Raw genomic sequence first — 27,648 nt, forward strand, 5'->3', positions numbered from 1 at the left:
TCCTTTAAAATATGTTTATGATATGAAATAATAGTTATTAATAGTAAAAATAAAAGAAAAAAGACGAGTGGTACACTCGGAATAATAAACCCATTTAATTCGGTGATAAGTTGGTTTATCTATATAATATTTTCTTAATGGAGGTCAATTATAGTTTAACACCGGAAGGCTATAGAAAAAAAAACTAAAAGATAAAAATATAACTCATATTTGAAGACAAGGTTAATCCTCTTAATTTTCGATTATCTAAGTCCCTGGAAAACATATTTCAAGGTACATTGTGGAGTATCGAGATATTATATCAAAAATCAAACATACTGTCAAATTATATAGACCGTAATAATAAATTGATAACATACTTATTTGATAGTTATTCTACGTACTTCATTCGCACACTTATACTCGTTATTCCGTTGTACATAATGTGTGACGAGTATTTCAAACAATTTGAAAATAATTGCCAATAATTAATTACGCACTTTTACGTTTTAAAACAAAAAGTCAAATATTATAAATAAATATTAACATTATTTATATGTATATTATCTACGTCCTAAAAAAATTCAATATTAACGAGAACGTGGGAACGCAATAATGGAATATTAAGGTACGCGTTGGACTCGTTTTTTAAATTTGTACATTTAACTGTACAACTATAATAGGTATAATGCGAAGTCTCGTTTTCCGTTGATAAATATTTTTAACGCTCTTGGCCACCACCTGAATAATAATAATTAAATCATGGTTATTATTGTTGGGCAGGTACCTATATAACAGGTATTATTATTATTATTGTCAAGTGCATGCGCAACTATGCAAGTGGCTCTCGGACGCGCGCACGACCTATTCGTACTTTTCGCCATTACCCGCGTACCTATTATAATAGATCGAAACGGTCGGCTAACGGTGAACACTGCTGCACGATAAATCTGCGTCGCGGGGAAATAACAATTCTCGCGTTAAAGAATGTGGGGAGTTTGGATGATGAAACTAAAATTAATTAGAAAATGCGACTCGCGCAAACGTCTACCCGACCCAACGTCACCTCCCCGGACAGTCGAAATCTCGGTCGCGACGTGTGCGGGACGTGGTTTTGTTTTTCAGCAGAGCTTTCGGGCGATCGCGTTCTGAACTCTCAGCAACAAACATCGTACCGGCTATTCCGGGGACGAACGGCGCGAGTCCGGTAAACCGTCGTCGACGGCCAAAAATATTCGACGGAAAGACGAAACGATCGATCGCACCTTCTGTCGCAGAAATCTCGTCGTCGGCCGATCGACCGAATTCGACGTACCCACTGCGTGGTCGCGTACCCGTCGTTCACATCGATCGATAATAACGATCGCGCACATCTCAGTCCGTCGCCCGGCCGGCAGGTACCTCCTATACACCCGCCGCCGGATTGACAAGCTAATTAATCGCAGAAATCAAAAGAATACGGCCCAACACACAAAACCAGCCCATGTTTTGAGCGGACCGACCGATCCGGCCCCGCGGTAAATACACCCGTGTCCCGGGTACAGCGCGGGTACCCGCGGCATCGGCGGCAGCGGGCCGTACGCGTGAGAGCGGGCGCGCGCGCTCGCCGCTCGCGTGACGGTGTTGACCATTTTAGGAGAGACCCGCGGCGCGTAGTACACACGCGCACACGCGCACACACACAGACAGTGCGGCATATGCGTTCGGTGCCAAGTGGGCGTCGGGCGGCGCGCCGAGTGCGTGTAAAAAGTACGCGAGGGAAAATGGTTTCCACACCGGTTTCCGCGTCGCTCTGTATAATGACATGCCGCTGCATGTGCTGCACCGGCGCACGCACGCGAATCGAACCGAACGAGTGCGCCAACACGAACGTACGCGTATATTATTACTATTATTATTATCGTCGTCGTCGTCGTCGTCGTCGTCATAGGTAAGGTATAATAATAATAATAATATTATGTGGTCGGCGGCGGTCGCGTCGTCGGTGGGGACGGTGAACTCTCGCCGGCGCGGAGTGTCGCGCGCGCCGGGCCGGCACGCGAGACGGTTCCCGGGCCGCAGTACGCGAAACACGTTCGACCGGGTCGGCGGTGGCGGACGATGCGAAATTTTTTACGACACGTGCGACGACTTCGAGCCTATGCGACGAGCACCAATACGTTATGAGATAATATTATTATTACGTCCAAACGATATTATATAGACATTCGATAGTACACTGATATTATACGATATTACGGTTTGGTCGTATACGTTCTCGCAGTAAAAATATATATATTTTATATTATATACGTATCGGTTTTCATAACCGTCGACAGGAATCGACGCGACGCTTTCGGTTTTTCTTTCGCCGCCATCGCGTGTTTTTTCCGCCGCGAAAATTCCGACCGATTTTGTTTCAGTGCGATTTAGAAACGGTTTTTTTTTTCTTTAACGCCAGTTCACGAAATCCGTCAATCCGGTCGAATAATATACGTCTGCCGACCACCAAACGGTATATTAATATTGCTAATATTATTCAGCCGAATCTGCGACGACGAGCTTAAACGGGATTGGGTATGTTAAACACACATTATTATATTTTTATATTATACATGCGTATAATTGGTATAACACCTATATTATTATTATAACCATTATACCGCGTTATACGCACACATCGTTTTGCGTTTGGCCATCATCTATCTATGTCGTTTTTTTTTTTATAACGGTTGAATACAACCTAATAGTAATTCGTTATTTTCACTGCACGGATATTATCGTGAATTCTGCGATCCACTTTCGTAATTGCCCCGTGTAATGTTATAACATTGTCATGACTTTACGAATATTATTATATGTGATACGTAGTAGACGCATCATACACGTGCCAATAAAAGCGTCGTTAATAGCTTTTATTATATTATATATATATATATTAAATCATTACCATTATTACTATACCTTCAGTCAACGTACCTGCAGTCCGCTGGTTGACTGCACCAGACATTCGCGTTAGTCCGACGCGACGATCCAAATTTGGAAGTAGTTTATATTCAATTTATCGGTTACGCTATCGCTACAAACAATGACGAGTATACTTTAAAAAAAAAACCGACAGTCTTAACATTCTTCTTTACTTGAATGCATCGATTTACATTGAAAAAAGACTTAAACTAATCACGAAATAGATATATTTACTTGTAATGTATTCTAAGAAATATATATACTATGATTTTTACTTTGGTCTCGGTTATTTCTAAAAAAAAACTCAGTTAATCACATTTGATGTGTATGTAAAACATAAAAACCCTGACCTCGACTTAGATTATAATAATAATTTCTACACATTTTAAGTTTAGATACCAGTTTTGATTTTTTTGGTAAATTATTATTTTAAAGTCTATATAAAATAAATTCTTACTATTTCAAACTTTGATAATTCAAATGTTTATTATCTTGAATTAAATTTAAGTCTCCATAAAACTACTAATAAACTTCAATTCAATTACAATAAGATTATGTTAGAATAATAAGATATGTTAAATTTTTGAATTTTTTCATACGTATTCTAAACTTATTTCTGTTCTCCTTGAGTTTTGATATAAAAATGAGTGCTTAATGTATTAACATTGAAATTGTATTAATCATTAATTATTGTTTTGGGTGACTATACCACAGTGTTAGATAACATTAATATTATTGTAAATTTGCATTTAGAACTTCTATCTATCAACATAGATTATACCTACTAATTGTACCTACCATCTAGTATTATAATAAATAAATTCATAGCTTATTTATTATTTGATTTAAATATAAATTTAATTATAATTTACCATATATATATATATATACAAATGCATTCATCTAAATAAGTCATAAAATCGTTAAATAACAGCCAATTGTCGTTGAAATATTCTTACTTAATTCCATCTATGTCTTAAGGACAGGCAGTAAATACTATATAGTAAACGCTGATCATAAAAATATATTTTAATACCTGACCCTTCAAAAATTTCAAAACAAAGAATTTTACTATCACTTTTAAAAACATCTTTACATTAAATCGTGTGTGGCCTATCAACCGTTTAATATTTATAGAATATTTTCGGATTTATAAACATCTTATAGATATCACTTGTTCTAAATCATATAAGCATAAAAAATAAAATGGTGAGTTCACCTTTTGATCTACTCATCATAATACCAATTCACAAAGCACATTATCTGTTATTCGGTCTTCAGATATAGTATTTAAAACAGCATAAATACTAAACATGAAAAAAATTATCGAGGTATTTTTAGTGGATTTTAAAAAACAGCACGTGGGTTTTGAAACAACACAAACAACATAATACTATGGTATAATAATATGTTATATGGCCCTGATGATAAATTTCATAGTAAAATACGATATTATTATTATAATTAATGTTACTCAGACATATTTCGGAAGTTAATTTAGATTGGATAAAATAATATTAAAGATATGTGAAACGTTTAAAGCCGTTTACGATTTAAATTTGTTATAATTATTATATTTTATAGTCATTTGTGAGTTGGTGTCATCGACCTAGTAATATCAACTACGGAAAACCTATATCAACACGGCCATATGGTTAAACATACTGAAAAAAAAACAGTCTTTCTTCTAATTGTTTAGTATGTTATTATTGTTTCGATAATTTTGTACAGCATCCATTGTCGATGTGGTACTGTACCCACGCCACACACATTTCGGAAGTGGTATTTCCATCGCTCACATGAGTATCCCGGTACGGGTGTAGGTTGATGTTCATACAAAAACTTGCGTAACACACACTTTATTTTTAATCTTCCTCTGTCATCGTTTTTTTCTTATGCTTATGATTATTATTTTTCGGCAACTTTTGCTCTTCCGTCTGTTGTGTGTACCACGGATCCGTTTGGTTTTTGTTCTTGACGCCAAACGCGCGGGACGGACAAAGCGTCGACAAAAGCTGCGTAACTAGAAAAAAACCGGCACGTAATATTTTACACACGCACATGGAAAAGCCCAGTAGTGGGTACTGCAAGATGGAGTGATGACTGTGACTGAAAAGATTATTTATGATTTCAACCAGCTATGTCACGTATTATAATTTGTATAACATACAATATTATATTATACAGTGGCACGCGCATATGATCTTAACATAATACTGCACTGGTCACAAATATAAAAAATAACGTCTCAAAAACTGGATTACATGACAGGATACCGTCAACCTCTAAATATCATACCGAGTATTAATAACATTGATGAATTATATTTATATATTATATATTGTTATAGTGTATTTTTTCCCCGATATTGATTCGAATAATTTGTTTGAGATGTTTAACTACGGTCTGTTTAAAACCCATTTGAAAATCATTATTGTTAATTGTACGCTTATTTAAAGTTAACAATGTATTTTGTCGAGTATAAATAAAAAAAATTGTTCAATTGTGTTGAGTAGCAGGTACCCACGTTTTTAACACAGTCAGTTGGACAATAAAATTTGTTCTTCTATATAATAGCACAATGAACTGAGTAATTTTACATAACTCGATCCCCGCGCTATTACAGACTCTTCGAGTCGTACCTACACTATTCGGTGTTTTTTTTTTGTGTATACGATTGTTACGGTTTAGTTTTTTAATTTGTTTACTATTAACGAGAAAGCGTTAAAAATATTATTACGTGTCGTTTTGTGAACTCAGCTTGCAAGACGTCGCAAAAATATAGATGACGAATTTTGCGAAGGACATTCCCTCCTATAACCCTGAACCGTCTAATAAACACGCGACTTTATTTTCTATCAATTTTTATCTCGATTGTCTCGCCTCGAGAAAAGTGTGCGGAATCGCGATATTATTATTTTCCAAGGACATACCAGAATCTAAGACTACTGGATCTAATATTTCACGCTGGTGCAAATTTATTTTTAAATGCGTTATTTTTAATAAATCATAACTGTAATAATGGAAGTAAAAATATAGTATGAATATGTATTGCAATGAGCTGATGAGCTGTAGACGAGCTTTTGTTTTGATTATCTCGAGCCTCCGGGCTGACGAGGTTTGCAGAGGGCGTTGTAATGTATGTAACTTAACTACGAATTTTGCGCTTCAGGTGTGAGTAGTCGACGGCATTGAGAAGAGATTATTAAATTATTATTATATGTATTATACTATTATAACCGTCGCCCGCGTGAAATCGCGAGTTCATACATAAAAAACGGACCATTTACATATATATACATATATATTGAAGAAATGCACAATTTGCGATTCGGGGAACCGGGAAGTAGGAAAGCATCACGAAAACGTTTCTTCAGGATTTCACCATCATCGCCCGGGCCAAACGCGTGCGTGCAGCAATATATAAATACATTATACACGTATTATTGTGTCCGGCTAGGCTATAAGTACAAACGCGTGCAGGTAATACGATATACGATGACGGCGACGGAAACAACGGTTATTATTATTATTATTATAATTATTATTATCGTCATCTTCGTACTTATTTCATACAGTAACGGGCAAGAATACTTCGCGACGCTTTCCCCACTGCAGACGTTTCGCCCGCACACTAGTCCGGCGACATCCGCCAAACGGCTACAGTATTTTCCGCCCACGCGTCACCCCGCGCACTGTGGCTGCAGCTGGCGTAAGCGCATAATACGCGTGTGAGATTGTCATCTCGAACGGACCACGGCCTCAGGACTTGCACGAGCCATTCGGAATGCGTATATTGGTATATGCGGTTGTGATCGCCATTGCGTACCTATACCATTGCTATATTATATTATTATTTCGGCGTTGCGTATATAGTAATAGTGTCTCAACGTATAAAGTATTTCCCGAGTGAGCACAGTCACACAACAACAATATAATAATACCACGTACAATAATAAAACCATATGATATACTGCTGGCGGCGTAACTTCAAAATTTGTACCCGGGAGCAAAATTTTCAATAGCCTCTACTCCGACCGATCAAGACAAATTTTCAAATTATCTTAACCTTAGCTGTTGAAATTATTTTATATTTAATTATTATTATATTTTTATGAAGATCGACGAATATAATACATTAGTAGGTACATACTGAAATTAATGAAACCACCCTTTAACTCATCATTTCAAAATAAATATGCGAACCTTTTAATATTATTCGTAAAATACACATTATGGCTTTTTGGTTAAAATGTTGAGAACTTTCAGAAATTATAAGTCATGTCCCTCGCTATATACATATGGACATTATTGCATTGATAACATATTATTACTTACGCTTGTAAACAACAAAGACAACATAATATTCAAAAATGTAAAATTAAATGCAAGTGTGCACAAAACATGTTTTGAATTATTAAAAAAATATAAATGTTGGTACCTGCATTATTAAAAGAAGAACACTGTATACTTCAATCCTCTTTAATGTCCGGGCCCGGGTACGACCACGCCATCTGATCACTTTTGGTTATACAACTGTTTACCGGAAATTTTTTAATGGTATATATATATTTAAAATACACGTTTTTTAATTCACGACCGTTCAGTTGCAATTAAAAGACGCCAATTGTGTTCAAACGTTTTTCTTTCTTTTTTTAAATCAAGTTTTTTAACACCGTATTCACATTTCGTCTGAAATAATATCCTTTAATAAATAGTTTGACTTGATTGTCGACTAAATAGTCCATCTGCTATGAGGAAACATTTAGTATTAAATTTTGTTTTTGCCCTGCGCTCTAAGGGCTAGAAAAAAAACGTCTTCTGGACACCCATGACATTAAATTGATTGCGTTCTATTCTGAGAACCATTGCGGACAACGCGATCTTCTTTGAGCTGTTTCAGTGGACCGTGAGTCATGTCTATAACACTGCGAGTGTGTGGTTTGTATGTGTAGCGTGTGTGTATATTATGTGTGTATGTGCGTTTGCGGCACGTCATCGCCGTTAATGACCTCTGCGAGTAAGTTCAACGTATGAATGCAAATTTGCTCCGTTTCTTGTATTTGTTATTTATTTTTATTGTTATTACTTTTTTTTTTACGATTCTCGTAATAGACTTTTATACATGTATATTATTATTATTATTAATATTATTACCTACTATTATTATTATTGTATATATTGCAATGTTATTTCACTGTTGAATTTGATTATTATTACCGTCATCTTCAAACCAAGCACTCAGCCGAGACGTTTATTTTACCGCTCAAATAACTATAATACTATGTTGTCTATACCCGAATTACTGCCAGGAAACCTGAATTATAACGTTATTAGCGATTCTGCGTGCACGATTCGCGTATTTTTGATGTTTGAAATTTCGTATTCCACAACGTTTAAGCTAGTAATCTGTTTTGCAACCATCACTCGTCAGTGATGTGCATTCCTATAGATGCTCTAGGACGGGCTTCGGGCAGTCGGTCATAATGATATGTTAAAGTATAAATTAAATCTCATAATATTATGATAAAGGAATATCGAAATCGGTATTCATGTTTTTAACGGAATTATATCATATAGCAGCAGTACAGATGTATAAAACTAAATTAAGTTTGAATATGATTGTTAAAATATACGATATTCAGTTCGCGTTTTGCCCGATTCGACTTATGTCTGTAAAATTTATATTGTATATAGGTATATCGTAATCACGTAATTGCCGTTCCAATACTGTCAACGAATTGGTTGAGGCATATTGAAATATGTCTCATTATTTATGTCGGTTGTATAACAGTGTGAACATCGTGGTGTATGACCAAAACGAAAAGGCATGTTTTGGTGTAATATTTTATTATCTTAGTAGCATTCTGACCATGGTTCACGGTTAATGGGTAAAATGTTTAATAATTTTGTAAACGGTTAGTGTATGGTCGATGAGTACTTCAATAGAATAAAATATATCAATTTTTTTTTCAAAAAATTCAATGACAAATGATAATGTTACATTTTTGTCTATTTTAACTATAAAAAAAATTATTGGGTGAATTATCTAAAGATCCAACATTTATTATAACAGTGTTATAGATGTACTCGCGACGAAACAAAATTGACGAATTGAGTTAAATTATATTTAAATATAGATGTTTTACTTTATTTATTTATTTTAATTGTACGCTATATTTTTTTAAACATTCCTACCTTAGTTTTGTCTACTTTATTACATTTTTCTCGCGCCACCACTGTTTATGTCTAATATAAACTAAAATAATTTTTTCTCCTCATTTTTAGATTTTTTATAATGGATTTCAATAACCAATTTAAATAAAAGCATATGTAAATAATAAATATAATATTATTAAATAAGTTGAGTAATATGTCAGTCGGTTACAAAATAATTAAAGTTTTAGGTGCCGTTGTGAATTGTTGAGATGCAATTACAGTATACGGAGGCAAACACAATATCTTGTAACTTTCCCAAAAGTTGGTTTAGTATAATTATTATTATCACTGATAGTTTGAATTGAAAGAGAAAAATCAAATAAGAGAAAGTTTTGATATATTTTCAAATAAAGTAAAATATTTTGAATATCACGATTTTATACTTTTGTCATTTTTTTTAATGTATTATTAAATAATATCATTAATGAAAAAGTCATTTAATTTGAATATTTATTTATATAGTTAATATACGATTCTCATTAGTCATTATTTGAATTGTAATATCACTATAAAAGTTTATACTTTAATCAAATTGCAGCTATATAATTTTACTCGGGGACAATTCACCGGAGAACAATAGGATATGCGAAAAGGGCACATTTTATTATTATAACGGTAGACGACTGCACAGTAACATATTACACAATATCATAATAAATTAACGACAAACCAATTTACGAGGATAATATTATTATGTAAATATGTAGATCCCAAGCACAATACTTAACGTTTGACGCGTTTAAATGGTAATATATAAGAACAATGATCAATACGAATATTATGATTATCTATGGTCCGAACTTTAATTAAAAATGCATTTTTTTTTTGTTAGGGAGACAATGTTCTGGGACAATGCTTTCCATATACATAATATATTTCATATAACAGATACTTCAAAGGCGAAAATTTTATCTGTATTTTTCATCGCTTTTTTTTTTACTTTTAGAGCATTTATTAGCATTTTTATTGTATTAGTATTGGTAATACAAGCTTTCAGTGTAAATTAGGAAATTCAAAATATTACATCAAGAAATATTGTTTCCATAATATCTGCTCCAATGGATTTTAGATATTTTTTTATTCGTGTATAGGCATAGTACAGTAGATACAAATAAGTAAACAATAAAAAAAGACCCAATCTCCCCCTCCCGTTGCGTCATTTGGCCTTAAATATAGTGTACGCAAATATTGTGTATTATCATAATGCGGTGGCGATCAACACAAGACGCGTCTCGCTATTTAATATAGTACAATATTACCTATATATATAAATATATTGTATTAACATACATATGTGTCGAAAACTGTATCGATATTGTGCGGGCGCACGCGACAATATCTCTTCGGCAAGACCTTAAAAACTAGGTCAGTGTGTCTGCTGCTGCCGCTCGTTTATATTAAATGTGTATACAGTATATGGCCCGTCATTGTGGTGATTTCGCGCGCATGTTATACCCATATGATAATAACATAATTATAATCGTAATTCGTAATACTAATAATAATAATAATAATAATAAGACCGATACGCCCTACGACACGACCGAGTCCGTCGTCCCCGCAAAACATATAATAATATGCATATTATGTATTATAACGATGTAATAATGTTATTATCATGTCGGATTGCCGCCAAAATAATATTGTAGTCATTAATCGATATCGGTTTATAGTAATTCTAATATAATATGTTATATATTATGACGGATATTAGTAAGTACGAATGTAAAATAACATTTTTTCGTATGCGCCTTCCATCGTATTATCATTGGGTTGTCGTCGTGTTCGAAATATTACAATAATATTATATCGTCGCGATCGACGGTCGAAAGTCTGCCGCTGACGGACGAAAACCCGCGTAGATCTCACGCTTCGGGGTGCGTCTCGTGCAGTGGCGCGTCACATTATTTGTCGTGTATCATACGTGTTTTTTTATTTATATTTTTATCACATCACATTCACGCGGACTTCCTTCGGCTGCTGGCCAAATTTCGTGTTTCATCCGAACGACCCGAACGGGTGCGCGCACGGTCGCTGACAGATGAACGTTTATATTATCACAGCGTCGTATCATACCCGTATATATATATGTATAGTGTATTATGTGTGTGTGTGTGTGTGTGTGTGATATACTCGTCGGACGTCTGTTTCGTATCATAAACCGAACGCACGTGCGTCGGGTGGGTCGCGGAGGGGGCAAATCAAACGCCGCGGGTGATACGTCGAACTATCGCCCGCCACGAACTCTCCGCGCGGGCGTGTGTGTGTGTGTGTGTGTGTGTGTGTGTGTGTGAGTATATAGGCCGAGACGTGATATTATTAATTTAATACGTGTATACATAACGCATGCGGATCGCGCTCGGTGTTAATGTTGTGTATTCCGCCTTAGGTAAGATAGGAGTATAACGCGAGTAGAAATAAAAACGTTTTCGGAGCTTGTCTGCGAGACGAACGTCGTCGACTATATAATCGTACGCTGTACTTGAGTACTTTGTCAAAGTCGAGCGTATGAGCGTATAATATGACGAAATAACGGAATGAAAAATTGATGTGATTATCCAGTTTTCGGTTCATCGAATTAAGAAAAAAGGTTTTCTACCGCTATGGCCGACTATATTCACAACTCGAGACTAAATAAAAAACTAAATACATTTCTGATTTAAATATTTCTATTTTATAAATATTATTATATACGATTGAATGCATTTATATACTTAAATATATACATTATATAATATGTAGAGGTACCTACGTCTTGTTCGTTATTTAGATTGAAATCGTGTGTAAGTTTTCGTACTCGGTTTCAGCTCTCAAAATAATTAAACCAGGGTTCCAGAGAGGAGATATTGGTTCAAGCCCCCGGCGAGAACGAACGACTCTCCGTGAATTTCGAAACTGATTTCTTGTCGGTCGAGGTGTACAGGTATACACACAACATTGTAATATCGCGTATTGTTTGGGCAATAATAATATTTTGGTAGCATTTTATTGGTATCTATGTTTTTGCGCCATTGAGACGCGCTTGGAAATCTATGGTACCGCGGGCTTTTCTTTTATAATATTTTATATCGAAATATAATATAATATAATAATAATATACGCACACGTGTATTTTACGCGTCCTTGAAAACTAAATAGGTTTTTGAAAATTAATTTCGTACCCTCAACAAATTTTTGTCCGCCCGCCCGTATTGTTTGCACTCAATGTCAGCATACTGTCGAATGCATTATTATGGCAGTCTATAGTATGTTTGTATATAATATACATTCTCCAATTATTTTAGAGCGACATAACACCGTACACACAACACATTGTAATGAGTAAAATATGAGTAATGACTTATCATATATCATAAATAGATATATATTAATTTGATTTAGATCAAAGTTAGACTTGTACAATATACATGTTATTATTATTAACATTTACTTTATGACTGCAGTGCTCAATATACGAAATAAAAGTATGCCTCGATTTGTTGTTTTTGACATTCTACCATTCCCTTGTACATTCGACGACATTCGATCACTTTAAAATTGTTTTATCACATCATGTATGACATAATAATATTAAACCTAGAAATTTAATTTGATGGTTATTGAAGAATAATATCAGGACGGCGTTAAATTTTCGCATGGAGAATTATATAATATTGCTACACACGTACGAACAAGAATTATTGCCACCATTGGATTTTATAAAATGTTCAGTGCCAAATATCTCGGCGTTACTATATTATTATAGTGGTCCGATGTCTTAAGACGTTTTTCGTGTAAAGCAAAAACAAAAAATATGTGATTAATGGCACAACCATTGAACCATCGTTATGCAGACGACAAGCCTTCGCCTACGCAGAGTACCTACTTCTTTCTCCTCCTGACTGTTGCAGAAAAATTGCATCGTAGTGTCAGTCGTGTTGTCACCTGATCACCGTATAATTTTCGACCATCGTACGACTGCGAAAACTCTTAATTTATTGTTTGATTTTAATGTCAACCAGACTGCTAGATTTTGCAACTGTATACAATACATTTATGCGCAAGCGAGTAGCTGAGCAGAGTGCATAATATATTATAATAAACACCTAAGCCATTGATCACGTCAATAATAGTAGGTGATTTCAAAATCGTAATATGTACAATGCTATTTTTCTTTTTTCTCACATATTCTACATATTCTTTCACTTTTTATCTCGCTAATACATTGACACGTCAGCACATGCTAGAGGTCGTAATAAGTATCATATAAAATAAATAAAATACTTCAACACAAAACAAGAGAAGAGATGAAGGAATGAAAATATTTTGATAACCACTCCGCAGATTAGTACTATGCATAATCAAAAAATTATCTTAAACAATTTTATATTTAGAAATACACGTGTCTATAGTATTCTAGTAGCGCCTATATACTTATATTATTATATAGCGTATAATTTATCTCGTTACACGAACGGCTTAGTTTAAACGCGAGTACAATACTTTTGTTAAATATATTTCGATAAAACGTAGGTCGATTATAAAAGAACGTTGTAAATATTAAGCTTTACATATTAATCTGATCGTACAGATTATTTTAGAGCATTTTATAATTTACTTAATACCCAAGCGTTTTACGCTAACGTCTTTTCCAAGTGCAGGGTTGTATGTTTATACGTATGTGTTTGTTATACCTAGTATGAAGTATATTGTACAACTATTGATTATGAATACACACACAAATAGCGTTTATGATCAAAAACACACAACATATTATTATTATTATTATTATTATTATTATATGCGTTTACGATCGAAGTACGGTATACCTCAGTAACTGAATACGCTCCGCAGAAAAATAAAAAAAAACCACAATCAAACGTCATCGGTTTGAAGAAAAATATTCTTTTTCTTCAAACCACTTGTCGACGAGCGACCGCCTACGGGCATCAACTGCCTCGTAAATTGAATATTATATGCAGTCGCGGAACTGTATACAAGCGGCGTCCATAGAGATATGCGTACGTTGATTGCGGAGTAAAACGCTTCAACGGTACCTACCCGTGTACAGTATAATATCATACATTATTTCTCGAATGCATTACGAAATAGGGTGTTTGCGCACGTAATTGAAGGGTATACGATGAGATGTTTGCTATGCATAATATAAGATGTGCGCGTGATATTGTAGCGAACTTTGATTGGGCACTGTTTTATTTATAATATTATCATCTAAGTATCAAACCGTTCAATGCGAATCTGCTCGGACGAGACAGCACGAACTTCTCGTTGTCGACTAAGCGAACACGCGGTAGAAGAAACGCGACTGCTGATTAGTTATCGCGGTGTTATAATATAACACTATAATAAGTATACGTAGATGGACGCTGTTAGCCCTGTAGGTATTTCCGTTATCACGTATCACGATGCCAACAGTCAGTGGACCGTTTCAACGACGAAATTAATTTTCATAATATGTGTATGCGTTTTGCACAACAAAATAGATACGCGATCCAGCTACTTGTTCGAAACCTTAACATAGTACTATTACACTATATAATATAATAGGAGATTCGTATACACTATAAATTGATAAATCCTACCACAATAACGAGTTCCCGTTTGTAGCTCACACGAAGAATAATGATGTAAATTAAATATTGCTCTCTGGACTACGACGATTCAATATCATAGAACTTGTCTAAAAATTCTAAAACACATTTTTAACGGAACTTCCGGTCAGTTTGACAGATTTGACTATAATGTACCTATGCGATAATAGCTCTGTTTGATGTGTACATTCGCTTTTAAGAGGAATAAACCATAAACCGTAAAACAGATTTAACACATCCCAGTCAATAACACGGTTGTATCGAGCACAGACACTATATATAGTCAATTATGATTACCCTATTTTTGTACTATAATAATAATAACGTAGGTCGGACGTCGTAGTCGTGTGAATCGATGTAGATCCGATTCGCATCTATAATAATTTATATAAAGGGTATAATCCGTTCTACACACGGTGGACGAAGGACGACTTTATGAATAGATTTAGGACGAGAAATAAAAAATAATAACAAACAGCCGGATTAATCGTCTGGTCCGTCGCGGGCGCGATGCCCTGAAGTACGTTGGACCAAATCAGATGACACCTACATCTACACTCTCTCTCTTCATCACGCACACACATACAGTGAAAAATCGTGAAACTTGCACTACATAATAACGCGTCAAACAGTAAAGATCGATTCGGAGTGACTACAAACCAGCGAAATCTCTAGTTTTTTGATATTATTGCACCTGCTACTATTGTCCTACCTACTTACCTACCGTTAGTGTTTTTGTTGTTATTATCATTATTATTATGATCATAAAACACGCGAAAATAAAATATAACAGACGACCTTGCCGGAGAGCTCGCCGCCGCAACACGCCCGTTCGTAAAATATATTATCGACGGAAACGCATTGTCTCGTGTGCATAGTAAATATTATATTAAGAAAGACGATGGCGGACGTATATATATATATATATATTATATAGGTGTTTTATATTGTAATCTACCGATTTCATCACTAGCCGAGTTGCCTCTAACGACCTACGGGCTACGACGTAAACGGACCACAGTTGTTTGTCGTCGTCGTTGGTCACACGTACGGGTCACGAAATAATACGACCGATTGCGATGAAACCACGAACACACACGGTAAACTTCGTGATGTCACTGACGCGTGTTTGCTGGATTTACGAGTTACCTACTCTACAGCTTATTGCGAGTATACCTAATAATATTATATGAAGTACACTGCCAAAGTACCAAACTGTCAAGCAAATATAACATTGTGTTACTTCATTTATATTTTATATAGTATGATCATATAACATGTATAGCAAATAATTGTTGGTAAATCGGAAATTTAAGAATTTATTTTTCAGAATACCGGTTAAGTCTATACTTTGATAATTTTATAAATTTGATCTAAAGAGTTAAGACAATATTACAATACGCACGCCATGGTCAGAAATATTAATGATTAATTCAAAAACATCTGCAAGAAAGATTTATTGGACCTTGGATATGCTTGGTATATAATATAATATTATGTACACTTGAGCTACGGAAAAAATATAGTTGCGATTATTTTGACAACCGGACGTAATAATCGCGGGGGATTTGATGCGATTCTTCGCCGTCCGTATTTTGAAAGTTTTGACGCCCCCGAAATGTTTCGATGAAAACGAAATGTTACGAAATCGGCGGACGATGACGACGCGCGACGCGTAGAGGCACCTTGAAAATCACTTTCGAACGTTATTTACTCATTCCACGCGGATGTCATTCATCGTCGGAATGTTTACGACCAGTGTAACTGTGTATTTTCGCGTGTGTAGTATATTATTATTTTATGTATATAATAGACTTATGGGTACACAATAACACAATCCGCTATGGCCTGGTCAGCTTTTAGGTTACCTTCCGTTTCCATCGATACAGTAACACGATTATCTATTCTTGCAACGGTGCGAATTCGACTGTTGGTATAATTATTATGGTCAGCAGTTACGTATTTACCTAAACAAAAACAGTAATCGCACACTACAGAAAATGACATATGCGGCAACATAGCGACAAGTAAAAATAAAAAAAACAACGAAGCGTGTACGGCGTTTTTAGTTATATTTTCTGGGCATTTATAATTATTTACAATAATAATATCATGTGTGTAGATAGCAACTTATATCAGTCGTCGACCCATCTTGTCTACATTTGAACAATAAATATTACATCGAATTTATTTTATTGTATTGTTAATTGTAATAACTTAAAGCAAGGATTTAGTACAGTATGTATGGCAGTTAATTTTATTTATCTATAATACAATGTTTTATTAAATTATGCTTATATACAGTAAAAAAAAAAAAAAAAAGTTATACGATTTTAATCAGTATGAAGTAGTTTTTCAATATTATCAATATAAGTGTTATTTAAATTTATTTATTATATTCAACTGTAGTAAAACTATGTTATTTAAAGAAGTAATTTGCTTACGTACCCATAATATGTCCTATATCTACCACTAATTTCCATAATTTTATATTTTTAATTCGCGATCGTCGATGATACCCTGTGGTATAGTAGCGCAATTAGTAGTTACGGGTTATCAGATTTTACCTAACCTAGCCCATATTATAATAGGTATGTTAAAATTAATGTTATTACCACGATGGCGTGTGATCGATAATATTTAAATGGTACATTAGAATTTAGCGTTTACAACGTATAAATATAAATAATCTTGATTTCGATTTAAACGAGTGATATTATTTTTAATTTTCAATAAATGATACGGTTTTATACAATTTGTTTTACTCGTAGATACGCAATCGTTGTCGAAACTGCGAAATGAAGTAAGTGTTCTTAATGGATTCTAACCTGTGTATAATATAGTTCGTTAAGATTGTTAACAAAAGTCCATTTGACTATGCGAACGGGAATAAGTCCATGTGCCATATATTATGCAATTGCGTATTCTACAAATCTTTAGACCCTTTAATATTATGCACTAGCCATGCCTATTTACATTCGTCACGGCGACACGCAAATGATAATGATATTATACATACCTACAAAAAAATCGACTTTGCATCGTAATATCATTAATATTTTTGAGTCACGTTCGTCGTATTAACACAATAAGACATACGCGGTCATGAACGAAATCGAGGTTATTAAAATACGTAGGTATTATCTACCTATATATTACAATATATGAATATGTGTATATATAATATGGTACCTATTTAGAATTTTTTTTTTTTTTTTTAATGGCCGAACGCGTTACATCATTGTCGCACGTGAAGACGCTATAATAATATGCCTATATATATTATATTATGTGTTAAGACATTGCTATAATAGTATATTATATGGGTAGGCACTTGTCGATTTGATATATTACGCGCCGCATATATTAATAATATTATTATTGTTGTTTACGATCGCCGTGCACTACGATAACAATATTCGGCCGGTTTTTCGGAAATCGTCGAACTAATAACTAAATTGTACACTAAACCTTTTAACCGGTAATTTTTCTATTAGTAAGCGCGAAAAAAATCCACACTCGTAGGCGTACCTATGTGTCACATTTGCATACTAATAGTTATATTATACAGTACCTGGAAATAGTCGACAATATTTTTATTATTATAATTATTATTGTTTTACATTTTATTTTACACTTTTACTATACACTTGATAGTATTATAATTATTATGGTTACTATTCGTTCAAAGATCCCTAGTTGTCTCATGCTTGAATGATGATGCTATTATAATTATTAATTGGGTTTAACCTAAATAATACATTTAATTCGTCATCATAACCATATTAACTATAGACTACATTAATTATATTCACTTGATATACATATAATATATATATATTGTGAATTTCAGTTTGATAGGTATACATTTTGCGGTATATACCTGCAACAATTAATAATTGATATTGAGGTTACCTATGTGGCTATATGGACTTTGTGGCTATAATATAGCCTAAATATGTTTTACGTACGGGTGTGAATATTATCATAAAATATCTACTACTAAACCCTTGTCAGAACAAATTACATGTTTAATTAATTAAACTCGTATAATAAGATTCAAAAAAGAGCATCAACATAATATTAATTCGAAGACAAATAACATCCATCAGTAATGAGTTACTCGTATAACATAAAAAAAAAAAATACGTGATTTGTTTTCGGTGTATGTGTATTTTAATCGATGATTACGAAATAACAAATAATTGTTCGAACAAGTCCTCAAATGAGTTTATATAATATACAAAATAATATTTATTTCATAGTTTTATTGTCATATATAGTTATTTAAATCGAACAGGTACCTACGTTTCATTTATGTGCGTTGATAAGTTTTTATTTCATAATCAGATTTAAATACTCAATACGCATTATATTAATGATACTTTACAGTTTACGCTGCAATTAATCTTCCAATATAATACTAACCAAGGTATTCCATACATGCGCATTGTAAATAGTTTGATGTTAATAGCCTGAATATAGTTAATGTCTTGATGGCTTATAATATTATTTCAATCGCACAATATTTTATATTTCCCTCTTACAAAGGAAATAATTTAAAAAAAAAAAAAACTTGTCTATTAATAATATTTTATTATTTTAATATGCAAAAACAGGTTTCTCAATGTACCACACGTATAACATCTCCTGGAATTTCATCTATGTCACCTTTATTCGTAGTAAAAATACTATGATTAAGATTGTAAAAAAACGATGATGCGCCAAGTCGTATGCAACTGTATTGTAATATACATAGGCGCGTCTTGTTCAAAAGTTTCCGTCGACCATTATTATAGTGAGATATGACTTATTTATATTGTATGTAAACAATAATGATAATGTTATATAATTATATGTAAATATAAAGAAATATTGGCACAGATTCCGTGAAAATTGCATCCGGGATGGTTAAACATTTTAACTAGTTTCTTGTATGACGAATATAATGTATATATAATATAGTGACTGCAGTCGTAAAATGCGTACTTGCCTATTTAAATCGGTTAATAATGTATTGGACATCTCACGAAATCGTTTTTTCAGACTATTATAGTATCATTAATAATTATTGTTATTATTATTATTAATATTGTGGTATATTAGCTACGTGCAGAGACAGTTTCTTATCTAGATATTTTTGAATGAAAGGACAAAGGTTCTGCCCAACACTTTTTTGATACATACATTTTCGAGTTTTATTGAGGCTTTATTGGTTGTGGGTAAACTACAAAAATTTTACCTTATCCTTTATTAAATGTACATTTATATTTCACATATACACTTATTTACCTATTATCTACTTAATTCTTATATTTATTTTTGGATGCACCTCAATTTTCATTCCGTATCTCAACCATACATTTAGTTCTATTTTTAATATAAAAATGTTTACTATATACTCAAAAAATACCAATGTGGAAGGTAATTTGTATTATTTTTTTGAATACACAGGATCTATGCAGCACAGCTCTAACTAAAGGGTGTATAGCTTAATCACATCGCATGTTCCCAATTCGTATGGTTTTTCAAACCGTCTGTTAAATTTTCGAACTTAGTAAAATAGCAATAGTAATAATAATATATAATTATTATATACTCTTCAGAATTATTTTTCAATCTTTAAGAAATTAATCTCAATTAAATGTACCTAGTCACAAAACTTCATATGGACAAAACCATAATGCTCTGCATCGTATTTTCAAAGCTGCAAAAAAAAAAATAATAATAATTAATTTTTTGGGCCACACAACCATTATTTCTAGAAAATATTTGTTCAAAAATTCATGAGCGTCTTATATTTTTTTTGTATCTCGCTTGTAATAATTAATCGTAACTTATGTATACTAGTTTATTGTATCATAACCACTAGCATGCTCCTTATTATTACCATATCTGTAAATAATATGTAAAATTGTCGCATGACGATTATTAAATATATAAATTACAAGAACGTTTATATTTTGCATAACGTGTATTTTTACTTATTTATAATATTTATATATTAGCGAGACCGTAATTTTAATATGGTTATATTATATCAAACGTATTATTAAATTACATATACAGCCGTTAACGATAAAAAGTTCCATACTTTTTAACGACAGCTACATGTGGGAGCGCATACTACTGCAGCGTACGATTGCAGTTGCTAACACAAGTGAGGTGCAATGGTGATAGATTAATAAATTTCCAGAGAATTGAAAATGTTCACTGACACGTAGTTGAAAGTTTATTCAAGTATCAGTAATGCGAGAAAAATAATAACTGCAAAACAAAAAAAAAATGAATGAATTTTATTAATTATATACGTATATAAGTTTATTGGTTAATTCCATAGACACGACTGCACTTATATTTCGTATGTAAATTGCAGTTTAGTAGGAAGCCAAGAAGGAATGAAATAACATAAAATATTACGTCAAAGTAATTGGTAGAGGATTGTCATTTGTGCACTGTTTGATCGCCACCACTATGATCGATCGTATCTCTCTCGCACTCTCTCTGTCTTCCTTTCTATACGTGTCACGAGGAAACTATTTGAATAATATAATCATTATACACTCAGCTTGTATATGATTTATAGTAATTAAAAAAAAGTCCACGGGTGGTTTTTATTCGTCAACGCTGCCGCCGCACGAGGACGACTAATTTATTTATTGTGATATTATACCTAATCTCTACACGCGCGTATACGTGTCACGCACTTACAGTAACGGATTTCATGAATCGTGTCGTTGTCAATGTATGTGGCTGTATATCAAATGCTCAGGTATATGATATAGATTGTTTACTCGGATTTGATTCGCGTCTCGTTCCGTGGTCCAGCAGCATCCCGATCACGCGCTGTGCAGTAGTCGCAATAATAGAAAATACGCGCGACGTCCCCGCCCACAGCGTTTATAAAATTAAAATATAACATAATATATATATATATATATATATATATTATTTAAAAACCCGACCACATCTCCGCGAGCGATCAAATTAATATAATGTTTTCAGGTTTCTGTAGTAGTATGCTCGGACAATACTAGGACAAAATATGCCATAATATTATCACCTATAGCCGCAGCAGTAACGCCCCTGAACACTATCATATGACGTCGCACGTTTTCCATTTCGTAATAAACATAATATAGGTATTAGCATTTAGCGTACGCACAAACTCTTTCGCAAACGGAATTAAATAAATTTGTAATAATATTATATTATCTTAATTATATCAATTTACAGTCGCAGAGCGTCTTTTTTCTGTTTTAAATTAAATATATAATATTGTTGTATAAGCACTACGCAGCCGTAAAATGTAGTTCCTTTACAGGGCACGTTTTATAATGGTATATAGTAGGTATGTTACTCTATACGTGTCAAATTCGTTTCGATTAACCTTAATAAAACATATCATACGCTAATAATTTAAACGCATTCAAAAACTGCAGACATACGTTTACTATTTTTTTTCCTCTCCGGTGAAACGTGTTATTGCAAAACGCACTTGTCAATTTCACATAAAGTTTTTGTCATGAGATTATATTCAATTTGTTAATGGAATTAAAGGACACACGAGACGAAGAATAGCTTTTACGTCAAAATAACGAGACAACAAACAGCTAGAAATGTCAGACAGTAAAACTTGATGAAATTTGTTTGATATTTTCGTTAATTTATACTATACCATATAATATATACAGACCGATTATTTTATCAAATAACACTCATTATTTCAAAATATATTGATGTTTTTTATAAATATTTTTTTTTTACATAATTTCCAGAAGAGAAAACATTTTTTTTTTAATTTATATTTTTTAATATTTTCATCGTTATAATTGTTTTTAATTAGTTACTTTTTTGAATGACAACACACTTTTTTAATTTCATAGTCTGGAGCAAAATATTTTTGGAGTATTTTGATACATACACATCGAAATTCGAACGCGTAGCTTATAAGTTATAAGTATTTAAAGTTTAGGTAAACGGAGTATAGTAAATAAACCTTATTCGGAGTATCCTTGTAACTATCTACTCTACTCACCTGCAAACTTTAAATATTTTTGAAGTTATAAGTATCATAATATTTAATTAAAAATGTGTGTTGTCATTCAAAAAGTAAAAACTTAAAAAAAATATTTTATTTCAATTAAAAATTATGCAAAAAAATGTTAGTCAAAAATATTCTTAGATTTTTAAATAATGAGTGTTCGATAAAAAAATCTTAGAAAAAGTAGTAATGTTTCGACAAACGTGCTGAAGCATGGAAAAAATATAATAGATACAAGTTTTGGTTTGCACATATTATAGTCCAGTCATTCGATTCCTATACTTTCGAGTAAATGGTTTGCGTAGCATACGAAGTTATTAACAATATGATTTCAAGTTTAAACCTACGCAAACGACACGTCCCGATATATTATTATACATATATGACAAAACAAATGTTAAAAAACTCTAATTCAGTTCCACGCTTAACGCACGTTCCGCGGGCGTAATCGGTCGTTTTGCGTTTTATATATATTTTATTTTATTTTTTAACGATTTCACTATAAAATGTCCAAAACAATATTCGCCTCCGTAAAGAGCTGCGCGCACTCTCCAACGGTCGAAGGTCGGTTTTTTTTTTTTGTTTCCACCCTCTTCATGTCCTAAGCGTTTCTTTGCGCTTTTATTCTTGTCGTATATATTATCGTTTGATTGTTATTTTTCCAATCAAAATGTCAATTTATTTTTACGACTTTGTGCGCATAGCGAAGAGAACGTGTACATATTATTATAACGTATATACGAATTGACGTGTACCACGCACAATAACAATGGTCCGCGCGGTCGACGGTCATGTAAATATTCACCAAATTATTACGAAAAATAAATAAAAGCCACTCGTCTTGGCCGAATACCGTACTCTATAACAATCGTAATAATGCCAAAATATTGTAGGTACGTACTACTTACATCATATTATTGTACATAAACCAACACAATGGAGTCTTTTAGCGACCGGAAACCTCCTCGGCGCGCGGTGCGGTTGTGTTGACGATCCGTTCCGACTACCGTGTCAGGCACAGGTCAACGTACTAAATATATATATATATATAATATTAAACTGTATATTTTATACTCTATAAGTACTATATAGTACATTTATACTTATACGACTTGACATATTATACCCGGTAAAGATGACGATTGTTTACGTTTTTGCCATTAAAACTCGGTAAACGCGATCAAATATTTCAATTTTTCTGGTTGCCTTTACAACAATAACATTGTTAAATTATTGATATTATGACTCGACGACTATTTTAGTCGGCACATCAGTGTGACGTTTAATGTAAACATAAAAAACGTTAAAGGGTTTGATTTGAGTGAGGTTCCATCATCCAATGTATACCCAACAAAATTGTGCCGAACTATATTTGTAAAAAATTATGTTAACCATGTCCCATCATTTTTAATGAATTCATATTTATATAAGTAAATAAAAAATGGAAAAAATGGCCATTTTGTTGCAAACAATAATTTTAAATAATAACAGTAATATTTTCTACCATATTTTTCATAACTTTACAGAGTGCATCAAAAAGGATTTAAAAAATACCAAATGGGTTAATATATAAAGAGTATTATTAACTATCATCATTGATATTAAGGATTTAAAAATTTCACGTTTGTATTATATTTGTTTAAAAAAAAAATTTAATAGTCATTTTTGGTAGAATATAAATAACGCGACTTTCTTTTTACAAAGTGAACGAATCTTAGCACGTATATTGCAGATCAAAAGTTTTCAATTTAAACTGTTTACCGGTGCAAATAGTTTTAAATCAGTTACTGCAATGTGTGTGTATATACCTACAGTTGCTACGGTGGAATTTTTTAATCGAACAATGACATTATGGGTTATGCGACGTTTGTATTTTTTAATTACTTTTTTTCGTCAATTTAATGTATAAATAATGACTGTGAAAAATTCACCAGAAAAACAACAGAAAATCTAATATAATAATTAACTTGGTTTACATTTATAAAATTAAAATATGACCTAGTTAAAAAATACAAAAAAAACAAATGTAAATGAGGTAATCAATTTACAAACCAACAAGCGTGAAATGTTTACAAATTAATTAATTATTAATTTTTATCGTATCAATAGAAATCGTAATTTCGTATCGATAATTTGTATAACAGAAATGTTTACATTTTAAATATAATTGTTTTCGCAAATCATTGAAAAATTATAATTTGTTAGCCGACCGTTTAAAAAAATGATAAATTAAAAAATAAAAACTATAACAATAAATAATAATGTTACGATATAAAATATTATTGTACGAGTTGCGTGCATGTAACGCAATATTTATCTCAATCTGTAAAATAAGTGTTCATCTTATACGTATTTGTATTTTACATTACGAGTGTTTTACTTTTCGTCAACAAGTTTTTATACACATACTCCCATACGCATAAACTCGTGAAGCTAACTTTTATATGTGTTTTAAAATGTATTTCAATATGAAACATAATTTAATCTTACATCTTGAGGATAGCATGATTATAAGATTAGATTAAAATAGGTATGTAAAACAGTCTAAATAACTTAATTTTGTTTAAGACTCAAGTAAGTTTTTTAGTGTAATTATATCATTTATATCAACTAATTTAGATTTTTTTGTTTTATTAATCCATTAGGAATACAACAATAAATAATATAATATATATTATATACATACAATTCACATTTTAAAACAATAATAGAAAACTAATAAAGTTTATACCCACGGGTGAATTTTTTTATAACATTAATTGATTGCATGTGCCACCATTATAATATTATCTATACATTGGCTGATTATCAAAACTTGAATTTATACTCGTTGGAATGAATATTATTTTTATCGAGATAAAATTTGAAATTATCCTCAAAAACTATAAGATTTTACTAGTCATTATTTATTTAGTTATACAATTTTAAAATCATACTCGCCCGTAAAAGTTATGAATATTCTTTATTTTATAATGCAAAATTGTAGATTTTATTTTTTATTTGTCCATTAATTTAACATCGTATAATTTCGCAAAACTAAACAAAACCTTTTAAACATTTAATTTAATCAATATTGTCACGTTGGTGGTTTAGTAATGTCCATGTAATAATTATTTCTATATTACTAACTGTAAAACAAAACATTACTCAGAAAAAAATGAACAAATATTAAATACTTACCTAAGTTATATCAATATATCGGCATATTGCAGTTTTGGTTTACCTCAGCTCACGAGCGTATCAGCATTCAGCATGAATGTACCACACGTCTTTGTGAGCTAATTCGACTGGCATGAACAATCTACCTGTGCCAGATTAGATATGACACTTAATATTTTCAAACGTGGTGCAATCTATACTATAAGCTTTTCTGATATTATTTTCCTAGAACAACTTCTAAAATGTACATTTAAGTTGGCGGTCGAGTAATTTTTAAATTTATAAGTTACAAATATATGGACAGTATTCAATGAGAGCCTTACATATTATAAACAATAAATAATTGATATTTTCGGCTCAGAAAAAAATTATGTGAACCACCCCATATAGCAGCTATGCACCTATGTAGGAATTTAAAAACGAAGCTATAAACAATCGCCGATTCTCGATTTTTTGACAACTGGTTCAGCAATTTCCAATTCTTTAAGCCCCATCCAAACGTGTATTAATTTTTATGTATATTCAAGATATAGATAAATAAATAATATAATGAAAACAAAAAAAAAACCCCTAAATAACTTATTATTTATACGTAGAGTTTGTAATTTTGGAACTCAGATTAACAGCGTGTTACGACCAAAGTTGTGACGTGTACAATCATACTGTGTATAAGAAACTTCACGTCATATTATATCCACATCAAAAGCATAGCCATTGGCAAGCGATTAAATCAATTTACCTATATATTTTGAATATTATTTTGAACTGATATTGATGAGATATCTAACTATTTTACTATCGATAACATCGCGTTTAGTGACCGTCATACAGTATTTAATTGAAACTGTTGAGTACATAATATTATAAGTAATTAAACATAACATATTATGCATAGTCAGCTATTATTGCTAATGAGCGGTTAAAATATTGTATTTAAGAGTTCGCTACTTCGGTCGGCGTAAAACCCGCACAATCCGTTTTGGAATGGACTGATCTACGCCCGTTGTTCGTGTCTGATTAACCTATTATAATGATATATTTTTATACATGTATAAGGCTTGTCGTGAACGTCGATCGTTAAACGAATATTAAAGACAATGATATATTATAAACAAATTATATATAAAAAAAAAAAAAATCTGTTTGGCCAGTGGCAACGTCTAATCTAAATGAAGGTAGAAAAATATAATATATTGGACTCTGACCGAATCGGTATACATAGCCATTAGTTTCTAATTGAACGGTATTTAACATATTATTATGGTTCTGGTTCGGATCGGATGAAACGTTGTTGAAATATTTAAAAACGATACGCCTGTTTTAGACCGTTTTGAAATATTGTGCTGATAACCCGACGTCTGTTTCGTATCAGTTTTCACCGAAAAATGAAAATGGGTACGTTTTAGAATAAAAATACAAACCGAAAGTTGTTTAAAACCGTAATTGTCGAATAAGATAGAGGGCGGCAAGCCAGTATATGTATGTTTATTATATACGCAATAATATACACGATATATTGTAATATATATATATATTATATGTTTATAGCGTCCATAAACATTTTATAAGTTTTGTTGAAATTATAGCTTTGGGGGACTTTAAATAATATTATACGTACGCTATTTCGTATTATGCCGTCCGTTCTAAATAAAACTGATGCCCGCGGAGTAATTTAAGTCATCACGTGTTAAATATTCGTTGTAAATACTA

General features: G+C 32.4%; 1 protein-coding gene across 3 annotated transcripts in view; it reads left to right on the forward strand.

Annotated features, from left to right (window-relative positions):
* Positions 1 to 2,033: 2,033 nt before the first annotated feature.
* LOC113560534 overlaps positions 2,034 to 27,648 on the forward strand; it is a 68,605-nt gene continuing 42,990 nt past the window's right edge. For 2 of the 3 annotated variants that reach the window (XM_026966464.1, XM_026966463.1), the window contains exon 1: positions 2,034 to 2,535. The gene's annotated coding sequence lies outside the window, so the exon portion shown is untranslated. The remainder of the gene's footprint in view (positions 2,536 to 27,648) is intronic. The other variant, XM_026966465.1, reaches the window with a different exon arrangement.

Source organism: Rhopalosiphum maidis, chromosome 1, assembly GCF_003676215.2.
Source record: "Rhopalosiphum maidis isolate BTI-1 chromosome 1, ASM367621v3, whole genome shotgun sequence".
In the NCBI taxonomy this organism is placed as follows: domain Eukaryota; kingdom Metazoa; phylum Arthropoda; class Insecta; order Hemiptera; family Aphididae; genus Rhopalosiphum; species Rhopalosiphum maidis.